The following is a 16,160-nucleotide window of genomic DNA, read 5'->3' as shown; positions in this document are numbered from 1 at the left end:
TTTAAATGTTTGAGTTTCCAGAAGAACTTGGTTTTTTTTAATTCACTCTGCCTTTTAATTGGAATGTTGAGCCCATTAACATTTTCACATTCTGGAGATGAGGGAGTTGATTTATTCAATATTAAAATGTCACTAAAGAAACTCTAATAAAGGAGTTATCAGTTTTTTTACTTTTAAAAAACTTTTTGTTTTTAGGAGAGTTTTATATATACATAAAAACTGTAAAGACAGTACAGCAAGTTCTCATATACTCCACAACCAGTTCTCCCTATTATCAGCATCTTAAAAATGCTACTGTGCTGTGCTTAGTCGCTCAGTCATGTCCAACTCTTTGTGATACCATGGACTGTAGCCCACCAGGCTCCTCTGTCCATGGGGATTCCCCAGGCAAGAATACTGGAGTGGGTTGCCCTGCCATCCTGACCCAGGAATTGAACCCAGGTCTCCCACATTGTAGGCAGATTCTTTATCATCTGAGCCACCAGGGAAGCCCTAAAACTGCTACAGCTGTAGTAATTACTGAACCATATTGATATATTATTATTAGCTAAAGACCATACTATTCAGATTTCCTTAGTTTTTACCTACATCTCTTTTTTCTGTTCCAGAATGATATATTATGTTTAGTTATCAGGTCTCCCAAGACTCCTCGCAGCTGTAACACTTTCTGAAACTTTTAGCTTTGGTTATCTTGACAGTTTTGAGGAGTACTGGTAAGTAGTGTCAGTCACTAGTCATGTCCGACTCTTTGCAACCCCACAGACTGTAGCCTGCCAGGGTCCTCTGTCCATGGGACTCTCCAGGCAAGAATACTGGAGAGGGTTGCCATTCCCTTCTCCAGAGGATCTTCCCAACCCAGGGATCGAACCCGGGTCTCCTGTGTTGCAGGTAGATTCTTTATCATCGGAGCTACAGGGAAGTCCTTGAGTACTGGTAAGGTATTCTGAAAAATGTTTTATCAGTGGAGATTGTCTGATGTTTCTCAAATGGGTTTGAGGGAGTAAAACCATAGTTGAAGTGCCATTCTCATCACATCATATTGATGGTACATACTACCAACATGACTTTCACTATTGATGTTAACCTTGATCACTCACCTGAGATAGTGTTTGTCAAGATTCTCCACTAAAGATATTCTTTTCCTCCTTTGTATATTGTACTTTTAGAAGGAAGGCATTATATGCAGCCCAAACCTAAAGATGAAGGCATTATCCTCCACCTCCTTGATAGTGGAGTACCTACATAAATTATTTGGAATTTTTCTGCAGAGATTTGTCTCTTTTCCCAGTTATCTACTTATTTAATTATTTGTTTATATCAGTATGGACTCATGGGGTTTTTTTTATACTTGGTGTTATAATGCATTATTACTTTATTGTGCTGCCCAGATTATTCTAGTTTTGGCCACTGAGCTCTTTCAGTTTGTTCTTATGTCCCTTTGACATACCCTTATCATTGTAGGCTTTTTAATACTTTGAGAACTTCCTCACTTTCTAGCACTGTAAGATACTCCAAGCTTATCTTATGTATTTCTTGCTCCAGTCCTAGAGTCAGCCATTTCTGCAAGGCACCCTGGTTGCTTTTACTGGAAAATTATATACCAACCCCTGGGTGATAGTTGTGCTCATTGCTACTGAGAGGCCTTTGCTTCTAGGACCCCTCAACCAACAGAGCAAAGAAATTTTCATTCATAGTAACCTGTACATATATACACTTATCTATAAATATTTCTATATGCAACCATCTGTGTATACATATTAAGGTAAATATGAATTCACACCAATGTCTCCACTTCTAGGTTACTACCCATGAATCATTCCAGCCTCTTCCCCTTTGCTTATCTGTAACCTCCAACAGTAACACACCTTGCTCATTGCTAAATTCTAATATACACATATAGTAGTTTCAGAATAATGAAGCTGTACAGATCTTTGGCAGTGCCTTGAAACTGAATTCATAGCTTTTCATACCTTTGTAAAGTCAAAAAACCATAAGTCTTGGATTCATATCTGTAGTTGTTAAAACAGATAAAAAGATGGCGGAGAAGAAGGACATGAGCTCATCACTTCTGTGAGAACTCCAAAATTACAACTTGCTGCTAAACAACTCTCAACAGAAGAATGTTGGATCCCACCAAAAAACGATACCACACGTCCAAGGGCAAAAGAGAAGCCCCAGCAAGATGGTAGGAGTGGTGAAATCATGTTTAGAATTAAACCCCATACCCGCCAGAGATGTTCAAGGGGCTCAGACAAACTTTGTGCACACCAGGATCCAGACACCCCACAGAGACTGAGCCAGAACTGTGTCTCAGTGTCTCCTGCAGAGGTATGGGTCAGCAGTGGCCTGCCACAGGGGCAAGGGCTCTGGATGCAGCAGACCTGGGTATGGCATAAGCCCTCTTGGAGGAGGTCGCCATTAACCCCACCATAGAGCCGCTAGAACTTACACAGGACTGGGGAAACAGACTCTGGGAGGGCACAAACAAACCCTTGTGTGCACCAGGACCCAGGAGAAAGGAGCAGTTACCCCACAAGAGACTGACCCAGACTTGAGTATCCACTGAGTGTCCATGAGTGTCCAGGAGTCTCCAGTGGAAGCATGGGTCAGCAGTGGCCTGCTGCAGGGTCAGGAGCACTGAGTTCAGCAGTACATGCATGGGACCTTCGTTTCCTCCACTATAGTTTGGCCTTAGGTCAAACAACAGGGAGGGAACACAGCCCCGCCCATCAACAGAAATTGTATTAAAGATTTACTGAGCATTAAAGATTTACCTGCCCAACAGAACAAGACCCAGTTTCCCCCTCAGCAAGTCTCTCCCATCAGGAAGCTTCCATAAGACTCTTATCCTTATCCATCAGAGGACAGACAGAATGAAAACCACAATCACAGAAAACTAACCAATCTGATCACATGGACCACAGCCTTGCCTAACAATGAAACTATGAGCCATGCCATGTAGGTCCACCCAAGACAAACAGGTCATGGTGGAGAGTTCTGACAAAACGTAGTCTACTGGAGAAGGGAATGGTAAGCCACTTCAGTATTCTTGCCTTGAGAACCCCATGAACAGTATGAAAAGACAAAAAGATAGGACATGAAAGATGAACTTCTCAGGTGAGTAGGTGCCCAATATGCTACTGGAGATGAGTGGAGATAATTCCAGAAAGAATGAAGAGACAGAGCCAAAGCAAAAACAACACCCAGTTGTGGATGTGACTGGTGATGGAAGTAAAGTTCAACGCTGTAAAGAACAATACTGCATAGGAACCTGGAATGTTAGGTCCGTGAATCAAGGTAAATTGGAAGTCATCAAACAGGAGATGGCAAGAGTGAACAGCGGCATTTTAGGCATCAGCAAACTAAAATGGACTGGAATGGGTGAATTTAACTCAGATGTCCATTATATCTACTACTGTGGGCAAAAATCCCTTAGAAGAAAGGGAGTAGCCATCATAGTCAACAAGAGAGTCCAAAATGCAGTACTTGAATGCAATCTCAAAAACAACAGAATGATCTCTGTTCATTTCCAAGTCAAACCATTCAATATCACAATAATCCAGTCTGTGCCCCAACAAGTAATGCTGAAGAAGCTGAAGCTGAATGGCTCTATGAAGACCGACCTTCTAGAACTAACACCCAAAAAAGATGTTCTTTTCATTATAGGGGACTGGAATGCAAAAGTAGGAAGTCAAGAAACACCTGGAGTAACAGGCAAATTTGGCCTTGGGATACTAAATGACGCAGGTCAAAAGCTAACAGAGTTTTGCTAAGAGAACTCACTGGTCATAGCAAACACCCTCTTCCAACAAGATAAGAGAAGACACTACACACGGACATCACCAGATGGTCAATACTGAAATCAGATTGATAACATTCTTTGCAGCCAAAGATGAAGAAGCTCTAAAACAGTCAGCAAAAACAAGACCAGGAGCTGACTGTGGCTCAGATCATGAACTCTTATTGCCAACCTCAAACTTAAATTGAAGAAAGTAGGGAAAACCACTAGACCATTCAGGTATGACCTAAATCAAATCTCTTACAATTTTATAGAGGAAGTGACAAATAGATTCAAGGGATTAGATCTGATAGACAGAGTGCCTGAAGAACTATGGACAGAGGTTCATGACACTGTACAGGAGGCAGTGATCAAGACCATCCCCAAGAAAAAGAAAGGCAAAATGGTTGTCTGAGGAGGCTTTACAAATAGCTGAGAAAAGAAGAGAAGCGAAAGGCAAAGGAAAAAAGGAAAGATATACCCATTTAAATGCAGAGTTCCAAAGAATAGCAAGGAGAGATAAGAAAGCCTTTTTCAGTGACCAATGCAAAGAAAGAGAGGAAAACAATAGAATGGGAAAGACTATAGATCTCTTCAAGAAAATTAAAGATACCAAGGGAATATTTCATGCAAAGATGAGCACAATAAAGGACAGAAATAGTATGGACCTAACAGAAGCAGAAGATACTAAGAGGAGGTGACAAGAATACACAGAACTAAACAAAAAAGCTCTTCATGACCCAGATAACCACAATGATGTGATCACTCATCTAGAGCCAGATATTCTGGAATGTGAAGTCAAGTGGGCCTTAGGAAGCATCACTATGAACAAAGCTAGTGGAAGTGATGGAATTCCAGTTGAGCTATTTCAAATCCTGAAAGATGATGCTGTGAAAGTGCTGCACTCAATATGCCAGCAAATTTGGAAAACTCAGCAGTGGCCACAGGACTGGAAAAGGTCAGTTTTCATTCCAATCCCAAAGAAAGGCAATGTCAAAGAATGTTCAAACTACCACACAATTGCAATCATCTCACACACTAGTAAAGTAATGCTCAAAATTCTTCAATCCAGGCTTCATCAGTACGTGAACCATGAACTTCCAGATGTTCAAGCTGGTTTTAGAAAAGGCAGAGGAACCAGAGATCAAATTGCCAACATCTGCTGGATCATTGAAAAAGCAAGAGAGTTCCAGAAAAACATCTATTTCTGCTTTATTGACTATGCCAAAGCCTTTGACTGTGTGGATCACAACAAATTCTTAAACAGATGGGAATATCAGACCACCTGACCTGCCTCCTGAGAAACCTGTATGCAGATCAAGAAGCAACAGTTAGAACTGGACATAGAACAACAGACTGGTTTCAAATCAGGAAAGGAGCACGTCAAGGCTATATATGGTCACCCTGCTTATTTAACTTATATGCAGACTACATCATGCAAAATGCCAGGATGGATGAAGCACAAGCTGGAATCAAGATTGCCAGGAGAAAGATCAATAACCTCAGATGTGCAGATGGCACCACGCTTATGACAGAAAGTGAAGAAGAGCTAAAGAGCCTCTTGATGAAAGTGAAAGAGGAGAGTGAAAACTTGGCTTAAAACTCAATATTCAGAAAACTAAGATCATGGCATCTGGTCCCATCACTTCATGGCAAATAGATGGGGAAACAACGGAAACAGTGAGAGACTTTATTTTGGGGGGGGGGGCTCCAAAATCACTGCAGATGGTGATTGCTGCTGCTGCTAAGTTGCTTCAGTCGTGTCTGACTCTGTGCGACCCCATAGACGGCAGCCCACCAGGCTCCCTCATCCCTGGGACTCTCCAGGCAAGAACACTGGAGTGGGTTGCCATTTCCTTCTCCAATGCACGAAAGTGAAAAGTGAAAGGGAAGTCACTCAGTCGTGTCCGACTCTTAGCAACCCCATGGACTGCAGCCTACCAGGCTCCTCCATCCATAGGATTTTCCAGGCAAGAGTACTGGAGTGGGGTGCCATTGCCTTCTCCGAGATGGTGATTGCAGATGGTGATTGCAGCCATGAAATTAAAAGACACTTGCTCCTTGGAAGAAAAGCTATGACCAACCTAGACAGCATATTAAAAAGCAGAGACATTACTTTGACGACAAAGGTCCATGTAGTCAAAGCTGTAGTTTTTCCAGTAGACATGTATGGATGTGAGAGTTGGACTATAAAGAAAGCTGAGCACCAAAGAATTGATGCTTTTGAACTGTGGTGTTGGAGAAGACTCTTATGAGTCCCTTGGACTATAAGGAGATCAAAGCTGTCAATCCTAAAGGAAATCAGTCCTGAATATTCATTGGAAGGACTGATGCTGAAGCTGAAACTCCAATACTTTGGCCACCTGATGCAAACAGCTGAGTCATCTGAAAAGACCCTGATGCTGGGAAAGATTGATGGGAGGAGAAGAAGGGGATGACAGAGGATGAGATGGTTGGTTGGCATCACTGACTCAATGGACATGAGTTTGAGTAAGCTCCAGGAGTTGGGGCTGCCCAGGGAAGTTGGCATGCTGCAGTCATGGGGTCGCAAAAAGTCAGACACAACTGAGCAACAGAACTAACTAATCCTTGTGAGAAATAATTTTATCAACTAGAGTAAGCAGCCTAGTATAATTCTTTTGGCCAACTACACTCATTTCCAAAATTAGTAAAGTAACCGCTTCACCACCTCCTCCCCCCACTTTGGTGAGACTGTTTCATATATTTGCAAAGCAATTAGATTGGTTTGTTACATTCTGTATTACAGCTGGGATCTTCCAAAGTCCTAAATGATTTTTTTATTGTGTATACTGTTTCACTCTTTGTGCTATAACGTTCCACAGATTGGACAAGCTCGCAGTGTCATGTATTCATCACTACAGTATTATAGAAAACAGTTTCACCACCTAAAAAAGTCCTTTATATTAATACTTTACCTACACAACCCCAAAGCTAAACTCCTGGCAACCACTGATCTGTTTATTATCTCCATGCTGCTGCTGCTGCTAAGTCACTTCAGTCGTGTCTGACTCTGTGAGACCCCATAGTCGGCAGCCCACCAGGCTCCCCCATCCCTGGGATTCTCCAGGCAAGAACACTGAAGTGGGTTGCCATTTTCTTCTCCAATGCATGAAAGTGAAAAGTGAAAGTGAAGTCACTCAGTGGTGTCCAATTCCCAGCGACCTGCCCATGGGATTTTCCAGGTGAGTACTGGAGTGGGTTGCCATTGCCGTCTCCATAGTTTTACCTTTTTCAAGATGGCATGCCATTGGAACCATACAGTGTGAAGCCTTTTCACACTCCCTTCTTTCACTTAGCCATACACATCTAAGTTGCATTTATGTCTTTTCATAGTTTGATAGCATATTCCTCTTTATCACTGCATAGGTATGTTGTACCACAGCTTGTTCATCTATATACCTACTGACCCTGGAGAAGGGAAGGGCAACCTACTCCAGTATTCTCGCCTGGAGAACTCCATGGACAGAGGGGCCTGGTGGGCTACAGTCAAGGACATCTTGGTGGCTCAGCTTTGAGAAATTATGAATAAAGATGTGCAGGTTTTTGTGTGGGCATAAGTTTTCAACTCATTTGTAAGTATTTCAAAGTGTAATAACTGGATCATATGCCAAGACTATGTTTAGCTTTATAAAAAGCTGTCAAACTGTCTTCCATAAAGGTTGTACCATTTTTCACTCTCATCAACAAGGAGCAAGAGTTTCTGCCGTTCCACACATCCTTGCCAGTATTTGGTGTTGTCAGTGTTTTGGATTCTCACTATTTTAATAGATAACTAGTAATGTGGTGGTATCTCTATTTAATTTGCAAAAATTTAGTGACATATGATGTTGAGCATTTTTTTCATATGCTTATCTGTATATTGACTCTGGTGAGAGATCTTTCAAATCTTAGGCTCTTTTTTTTTTTTTTTTTTAACTTTTATTTGCATTTATTTTTTGCAGCATTTATTCCCGGGCCATAAGTTTTTGTTTCTTCAGTTTCTTCCGGGATGTCTTTTTCTTCTGTGCACCCTCCTCTTCTGGTTTAGGAACAATCCGTTCTTTTTCAGTAAGGATCATCTCAATGTGGTAAGGAGAGCTCATGTAGGGGTTGATCCAACCGTGAACTCTGTAAGTCCTGCGCCGCATCCTGGGGGCTTTGTTCACCTGGATGTGCTCAATGACCAGAGAATCTACATGTAAGTCCTTAAGCTCAGCATGACTCTCTGCATTTTTGAGCACATGTAGTAACAATTCAGCACTCTTATTGGGTCACCGACCCTGCATCCAGCCCCGCTGTTTGGCCTGTGCACACCTCCCAACTCCACCGTTGTAATGACCGAATAGCACACACTGCTTCTTTAAAGTGACATCCTTCAAATACTTGGTGGCTTTTCGGATATGCATACCCTTTATGGCCTGGGCAGTTTCACGAGTGTTCTTAAAGTAAACACAAAGATTTGAACCTCTTGATTTGCATGATTTTGTGGGGTTTTCTGAGTCGAGTGAATAGCGCACCATTTTTAGGGGTCACCTCAGGCCGGTTACCAGAAAAGCTTAGGCCCATTTTTAAATTGAGCTGTTTTTGTTTTCTTATTGTTGCATTTTAAATGTTCTTCTTGTATTTTGGATGGGCTTCCCTGGTGGTTCAGTGGTAAAGAATCCACCTGTAATGCAGGAGACACAGGAAGCACAGGTTCAGTTCCTGGCTTGGGAAGATCCCATGGAAAAGGAAATGGCAACCCATTCCAGTATTCTTGCTGGGAAATTCCACGGACAGAGGAGCCTGGTGGGCTACAGTCAATGGGGTCTCAAAGAGTCAAACACAACTGAACATACATGCATATATATTGGATACAAGTCTTTTATCAGAGATGTGTTTTTAAAATATTTTCTCACAGTCTTGTCTTTTCACTCTCTTTACAATCTCTTTGATACAGAAGCCTTTTGTTTTAGTGTAGTCCAACTATTTTTTTCTCTCATGTACCATGCTTTTGGTTACACATGTAAAAAAATAGCATTAAATCCAAGGTCACCTAGATTTTTTCCTATATTATCCTCCAGAAGTTTTGCAGTTTAACATTTTAATTTAGACCTGTAACCCATTTTGAGTTGATTTTTGTGAAAGATGAAATGACTATGCCTAGAGTTTTTTTTTGCATGTGTATGTTCAGTTGTTCCAGCACCATTTGTTGAAAAAACTGTATTTTATCCTTCAAATTGCCTTTGATCCTTCATCAAAGATCAGGTGACTATATTCCTTGGCTCTCTATTCTGTTCCATTGATCTATTTGTCTATTCTTTTTGGTAATACCACACTGTCTTAATTATTATAGCTTTATCATGTTTTTCAGTCAGGCACCCCACTCCAGTACTCTTGCCTGGAAAATCCCATGGATGGAGGAGCCTGGTGGGCTACAGTCCATGGGGTTGCTAGGAGTTGGACACGACTGAGCGACTTCACTTTCACTTTTCACTTTCATGCATTGGAGAAGGAAATGGCAACCTACTCCAGTGTTCTTGCCTGGAGAATCCCAGGGACAGGGAAGCCTGGTGGGCTGCTGTCTATGCGGACGCACAGGGTCAGACATGACTGGAGCGACTTAGCAGCAGCAGCAGCAGCAGTGTCAGTCTTGAAACTTTGTTCTTCCTCAATATTGTACTGGTTATTCTTAGTCTCTTGCCTGTCCACAAAAACCTTATATTCAGTTTTTCAATATCCACAAAATAACTTGCTGAGATCTTGATTGAGAATGTGTTGAATCTATAAATCAAGTTTAGAAGAACTAACAATACTGAGGAGAAGGCAATGGCACCCCACTCCAGTACTCTTGCCTGGAAAATCCCATGGACAGAGGAGCCTGGTAGGCTGCAGTCCATGGGGTTGCTAAGAGTCGGACACGACTGAGTGACTTCCCTTTCACTTTTCACTTTCATGCATTGGAGAAGGAAATGGCAACCCACTCCAGTGTTCTTGCCTGGAGAATCCCAGGGATGGGGGAGCCTGGTGGACTGCTGTCTATGGGGTCGCACAGAGTTGGACACGACTGAATCGACTTAGCAGCAGCAGCAACAATACTGAGTCTTCCTATCAATGGATGTAGAATATCTCTACATTTATTGAGATCTTCTTTGATTTCTTTTATCAGAGTTTTATAGCTTTCCTCCAATAGGTCTTGTATATATATAGATTTATACCTAAGCATTAAATTTTTGTTATACTATAAATGGTGTTATGGTTTTATTTTCAAATTTCAACTGTCCATTGTTGATATATAGGAAAGCAATTGATTCTTGTATATTAACCTTGTATTCTATGATCTTGTTTTAATCACTTGCTAGTTCCAAGAGTATTTGTAACCAGTTCTTTGGAATTTTCTGCACAGACTATCCTATCATCTGTGAAGAAAGATAGTTTTACTTCTGCCCTCCCAATATGTAAATTCGTTATTCGTTTGTTTGTCTGTTAATTATTTATTTGTCTTACTATATTAGCCAGGACTTCCAATACAACACTGAGTAGGAGTGAGAGGGGAGATATCCCTGCTTTGTTCCCAATTTTAAGAAAAAAGTATATAGTTTATCATCATTAACTATTAGCTGTAGGTTTTTGTAGATGTTCTTTATCAAGTTGAGGAAATATCCCTCTATTTCTAGTCTGCTAAGAGTTTTTATCATGAATGGCTATTGGATTTTTAGCCAAATGATTTTTCTGCATCTACTGATATGACCATATAATTTTTCTTCTGTAGGCTGCTGAAGTGATTAATTTATGGATTGATTGTGAAATGCTGAACCAGCCTTGCATACCGATAATAAATCTCACTTGGTCACGGTGATATAGAGGGAAGCTGCTCTATAACACAAGGAGTTTGGCCCAGTGCTCTGTGATGACCTAGAGGGGTGGGACAGTGGGGAGGGAGAGGCTCAAGATGCAGGGAATATATGTATTGTTGTTGTTTAGTCACTAAGTTGTGTCCAACTCTTTTATGACCCCAGGGACTACAGCCTGTCACATTCCTCTATCCACAGGATTTCCCAGGCAAGAATACTGGAGTGGGTTGCCATTTCCTTCTCCAGGGGCTCCTCCCAACCCAGAGGTCAAACCTGAGTCTCCTGCATTGGCAAGTGGATTCTTTACCAATGAGCCAGCCAGGAAGCCTGGAGATATATATATATATATATTTATAGCTGCTTCACAGTATACTTCACTCACACTTCAAACTATGATTTCTGTATGGCAGAAACCAACACAACATTGTAAAGCAATTATTTTCCAGTTAAAAATAAATTAAAAAAAATAATAAAATTCTTGAATTGATCTGCTAATATAGTATTGAGGGTTTTCCATCTCTATTCACAAGAGACATTGGTCTGTAGCTTTATCTTCTTTATCTTTCTATTTTTTAGATATTTATTTATTTGACTGTTCCAGGTCTTAATTGCAGCATGCAGGATCTTTTAGTTGTGGCTTGCAAGCTCTTGGTTGCGGCATGTGGAATCTAGTTCCCCAACCAGGAATCAAACCTGGGATCCCTGCATTGGGAGTATGAAGTCTTAGCCACTGAACCACCAGGGAAGTCCCTGTAGCTTTCTTTTTTTATAATGTCTTTGCTTGGTTTGGGTATTAGGTAATGACAGCCTCATAGAAGGTGTTAGAAAATGCTCTCTGTGCTCCAGGTTTTCTGAAAGACTAATATTATTTATTCCCTAGATAACTGATAGACTTCAATGACATCACCTGGTCTGGTGCTTTCTCTTTTGTAAGATTATTAATTGTCAATTCAATTTCTTTATGAGAAATCAGCTTATTCAGATTAGCTATTTTTCCTGTGTAAAATTTGATAGATTGTGTCTGTTAAGAAATTAGTCAATTGCACTACGTTTAAATCTGTCAGTTTAGAGTCTTTGAACTTTTTTATCTATTCCTCCCCTGTCTGCCATGGCAGTTTTAACGTGGGCCATAACTTTCCATATGTTCCAAGACCAATCCAGCACTTGACTACAATTATCTCTGACGTATCTAAGATATCTGGATGTCTAACATATTAGAATTTATATGTTAAATTCTACATCATGGGACCACAGCCTCATGTTGAAAAATCGCCCTTCACACCCCTCCATATATTACTCCTTCATCCTTGATCCAATATCCCCAGGATCTGTTCCAAGGAACACTCTGCTAATTCCTGTCAGAAATCAATGGTTGGGTCCTGACACCCTTTTAACATATAATCACTGCTTTCATTATGTTTCCTAGCACATGCCTATCTGGTTCATGATTAAATTTAATACTGGCAGTCATGAAGCAAATTGAGGGCAGAACCTGAGGAAAACCAACATAATATTGCTACTTTTCTCATAGTCTTCAAGAAAAGGAGACTGTATTTTTCTACAGTGGAGAGTTGGTGTCATTTTTGTAAACCTGGAGAGTGCAAGGGAATCAGAGAGCACAAGGGAATCAGGTTGCTTGAGTTCATCAACTTCGTATCAAGTCTTAGAGTCTCACTCCTTCTCTACAAGGGATCTATCTTTAGCACAGAACACTGGGCTAGGCTGAGAATTCAGCCTTTTCCAAAGTTCTGTCACGCTTAAAAAAATTAGGTCCTGTGCCTGATCATCTCTCTCCCTCCTTCACTAACAAGAAATGAGGTCACTTTGACAGTTAAGATGCCCTCTAACTCTCACACTTTGCTTTAAATTTGTGATTGATTGTCCTCAGCCTGGGGCTTCCCTGATGGTGCTAACAGTAAAGAACGCAACTGCCAATGCAGGAGATGTAAGAGATGTAGGTTCAGTCCCTGGGTCTGGAAGATCCCCTGGTGAAGGGCATGACAACCCACTCCAGTATTCTTGCCTAAAGGATCCTGTGAACAGAGGAGCTTGGTGAGCTACAGTCCATAGGCTTGCAAAGCATTGGACATGACTGAAGCAACTTAGCGTGCACGGCAAGTCCTGAACCTATGACTTTCTATTTTCAGTGGAAATAAACAATAGCCACCCAATTTACAGTCCTCTGCTACCTTCAAAATGTCAGAAATAATGCACAAAGTAATACATATTCTTTCACTATATCAATGCCAGTTCACCACAGATGAAAGCCTTAGCAGGTGCACTTCTATTACATATGGTAACAGACTATCAGAAATGATGATGACATGGTCTGTTACACTGCTAGAAAGTGATACAACCTGGGATCACGTTCTTGGAGTCTGCTGCCTACAAGCACTTCTAGGAACAATGGTGTTAGGTTGGGTTCCCTAGAAGCAAAACCTGAGAGAGGTTTTTTAGTGTACATGATTTATTGAGAGCATGCACTTCAGAAAAAAATCTATATAGGAAGAGAATGAAGCAGAATTGTAAAGGAGAAAGAGTTAAACAAAGACGCAGTCTTGGGTAAAGCTAGCTACAGATTAATCCTTAGGACTCAGAAGCTTAAACCACACAATAGGTTGACCTTTCTTGAGCCAAGGAGGCCAGTCTTTTGCTCCCTCTCGTTACTCATCCACTAGCTGAATGACTAATAGTCACATGCCTGGAGGATATGGAATTGCCCAGGGAAGACAGCCCCCTTAGAAAAGGACCAATTCTCTGGAGTAGGTGGGCAACACGAACTGTTGACAGTTGTCACTCACAGCATCTGGGGGCATGGGTGGCCTGGCTTGGTAAGTGGAAATCTGGGCAAATCACCACTGTTCTACCATAAGGATTGAAAAAAGGGCCTTTTCAATATATTTGAATATATTGAATATATTCAGGTTAATTGCATATCCAATAACTAATAAACACATGAAAAGTCTCTCATGTTCATTAATTATCAGGAAATTTGAAACCACTATAGAGTGACTAAAAGTAAGAAGACCAACAGTACTAAGTGCTGACTAGGATGTGGAAGAGCTGGAACTCTCCAAAACGCTGCTACTGAGAAAGTGAGTTGTTTCAGTCATTTTTAAAATGGTTTAACTGTATCCACTGAAAGAGGGGGCTTCCCAGGTGGTGCTAGTGGTAAAGAACCCACCTGCCAATGCAGGAGACATAAGAGACACAGGTTCAATCCCTGGGTTGGGAAGATCCCCTGGAAGGGGGCATGGCAACCCACTCCAGTATTCTTGCCTGGAAAATCCCATGGACAGAGGAGCCGGGCGGGCTACAGTCTGTAGGGTCATAAAGAGTTGGACAGGACTGAAGCAACTTAGCACAGCACAGCACTAAAAGAGAATGCATATTTACTCAATAACATAGAAATTTCATTCGTAGGTAAATACTGAAGAAAAATGTGCACGTATGCAGACAAAAGGACATGGACAAGAGTGTCATAGCAGTGTCATTCATAGTAGCTGAAAACTGGAAACAGTCAAAATGTCCTTGAAGAGTAAATATATTGCTGCATATTCATACAATGGAATCCCATACAGTAATAAAAATGAACACATTGCTGCCACACATGACAATATAAATCAATGTCACAGAAAAAAATTTCATACTATATAATTCCATTTCTATAAATTTTAAGTTATCTCTAGGGGAAAGGGAGGGGTTAATGGTTAGGAACAGGCACAAGAGGATTATCTGAATGTGGGTTGTATTTCTTGATGTTTATTTTTGTGAAAATCTATCAAGCTATACAAGGAACATTTATGCCTTTATCTATATGTATTTTATATATCAATATATATTATTTAGTAAAATGGAATTACAATCAATAAATTGTGATTAATTTTTTTTTATTTAGTCCAGCACTACAACCTTTAAAAAATGTTTCAGGTCTTATGTTAATACTCATCATAATCACAATCAGATAATTCTTTGTAGTTTACAAGCTGGTATGCATTATATTTCAATAGTGCCATGGCAAAAAGTAAGCCAGAATTAGGATAGATGTGCAGTGAAATGGCAGAGAAGGCAATGGCACCCCACTCCAGTACTTTTGCCTAGAAAATCCCATGGACGGAGGAGCCTGGTAGGCTGCAGCGACTTCACTTTCACTTTTCACTTTCATGCACTGGAGAAGGAAATGGCAACCCACTCCAGTGTTCTTGCCTAGAGAATCCCAGGGACAGGGAAGCCTGGTGGGCTGCCGTCTATGGGGTCGCACAGAGTCGGACACGACTGAAGCGACTTAGCAGCAGCAGCAGCAGCAGTGAAAAGGAGCCAGAACCCAGCTATGCCCACATAAATTTGTATAAAGCTGACCTATGGCCTGAGAGGGAAAATGAAAGAGATGCAAAATCTGTTAATTCTCCTTAACCCCTAAGCATGTCCAGTGTAGTAGGATTTTACTTTTCTCATCATCTCATCATGTTTTCACCGTCCTCCTTGCCATCTTTCTCCATCTCTTTTCCTCTCCTCTTTATTTCTCTTCTTCTTTCCTCGCGTTTCTTTTTTCTTCAGTTTCCTCTATACAGGTTTCATGGAGACAGTGGTGAAGGTATCATCATTAAGGCCATTCTTAGGGGAAATTATCTGTTCTCATATTATTTTTAAATTTTAAACACGAGTTTTAATTTTTTTAATAAGTTTTCTTAAAAGGAAAAGAGCAGAGCATTTGATATAGGTAGCTAAGTACACACCAAAAATTCATAGGCTCCCATCTATAGTGTAGAGATTATTTTAAAAGTGATTGCCCAATCAGGGACTACCTTTCCCAGCATCCCTCACAGTTAGGTGAGACCACATAAATGAATCCTAGCCTATGACAAGTAAGTGGAAATGTTACATGCCGTGTCCAGTTCTGGTCTGTGAAATTCTCCTATGTATCTTCCTCTCTGTTCTTTCCCCCTAACAGAGGCACCCTGGGGCATCCACATGCTGAAGCTGGCAAAGCCTCCAACAACCTGAATTCCTGAAGGAGGGATGTTTAGGAGGGATACTGCCCACCTACTCCCTTGCCCAGCACTCGTATATGGGCAAGAAATAAACTCGTATTATATTTGAATAATTATACATTTATAGATCTATTTGTTAAAGCAGCTGGCCAACCCTAATTGATATAAAGTATTTCCAGAGTCTTTAGTAAACAAGACTCAATAAATTATCTTTGCCAAGTCTTAGTCTTGATAGGTTATAAGCTGTTTGTAACTATACTTGCACAGAGGGGAGACTGACTTTTCCACTTGATGGAATGGTATTGTGTTCCTCCTCACAGAGTCTGCTCTCTGAAATGAAACAGAGCACTTGCGTGGCATGTCTACTGTTCCATCAAGTTAAAGAAAGAAAGAAAGAAAGCCTAGCAAATGCCAATTAATTCTTGAAGCCCAAATAAAGAAGAGGTGCTGTATCCTTCTCCTTAATTCTACATCAGTCACTTCACTAAGTGAATGGTTTTACCAACAGACCATCAGAGTTCTCTGCAGAGAGTGCAAGAGTTGAAAATGATGATGAGA

The 16,160-nt window shown here is 40.9% G+C and overlaps 1 pseudogene; it reads right to left on the bottom strand.

Moving 5' to 3' along the window:
- Nucleotides 1–7,377: 7,377 nt before the first annotated feature.
- LOC133233350 (large ribosomal subunit protein uL22-like) lies at nt 7,378–8,400 on the bottom strand (annotated as a pseudogene).
- Between the last annotated feature and the right edge of the window lie 7,760 nt (nt 8,401–16,160).

This window comes from Bos javanicus, chromosome 20, assembly GCF_032452875.1.
Source record: "Bos javanicus breed banteng chromosome 20, ARS-OSU_banteng_1.0, whole genome shotgun sequence".
Classification (NCBI taxonomy): domain Eukaryota; kingdom Metazoa; phylum Chordata; class Mammalia; order Artiodactyla; family Bovidae; genus Bos; species Bos javanicus.
The sequence above is the reverse complement of the archived record's forward strand: the minus strand, read 5'-3'. Positions and strand labels throughout refer to the sequence as shown.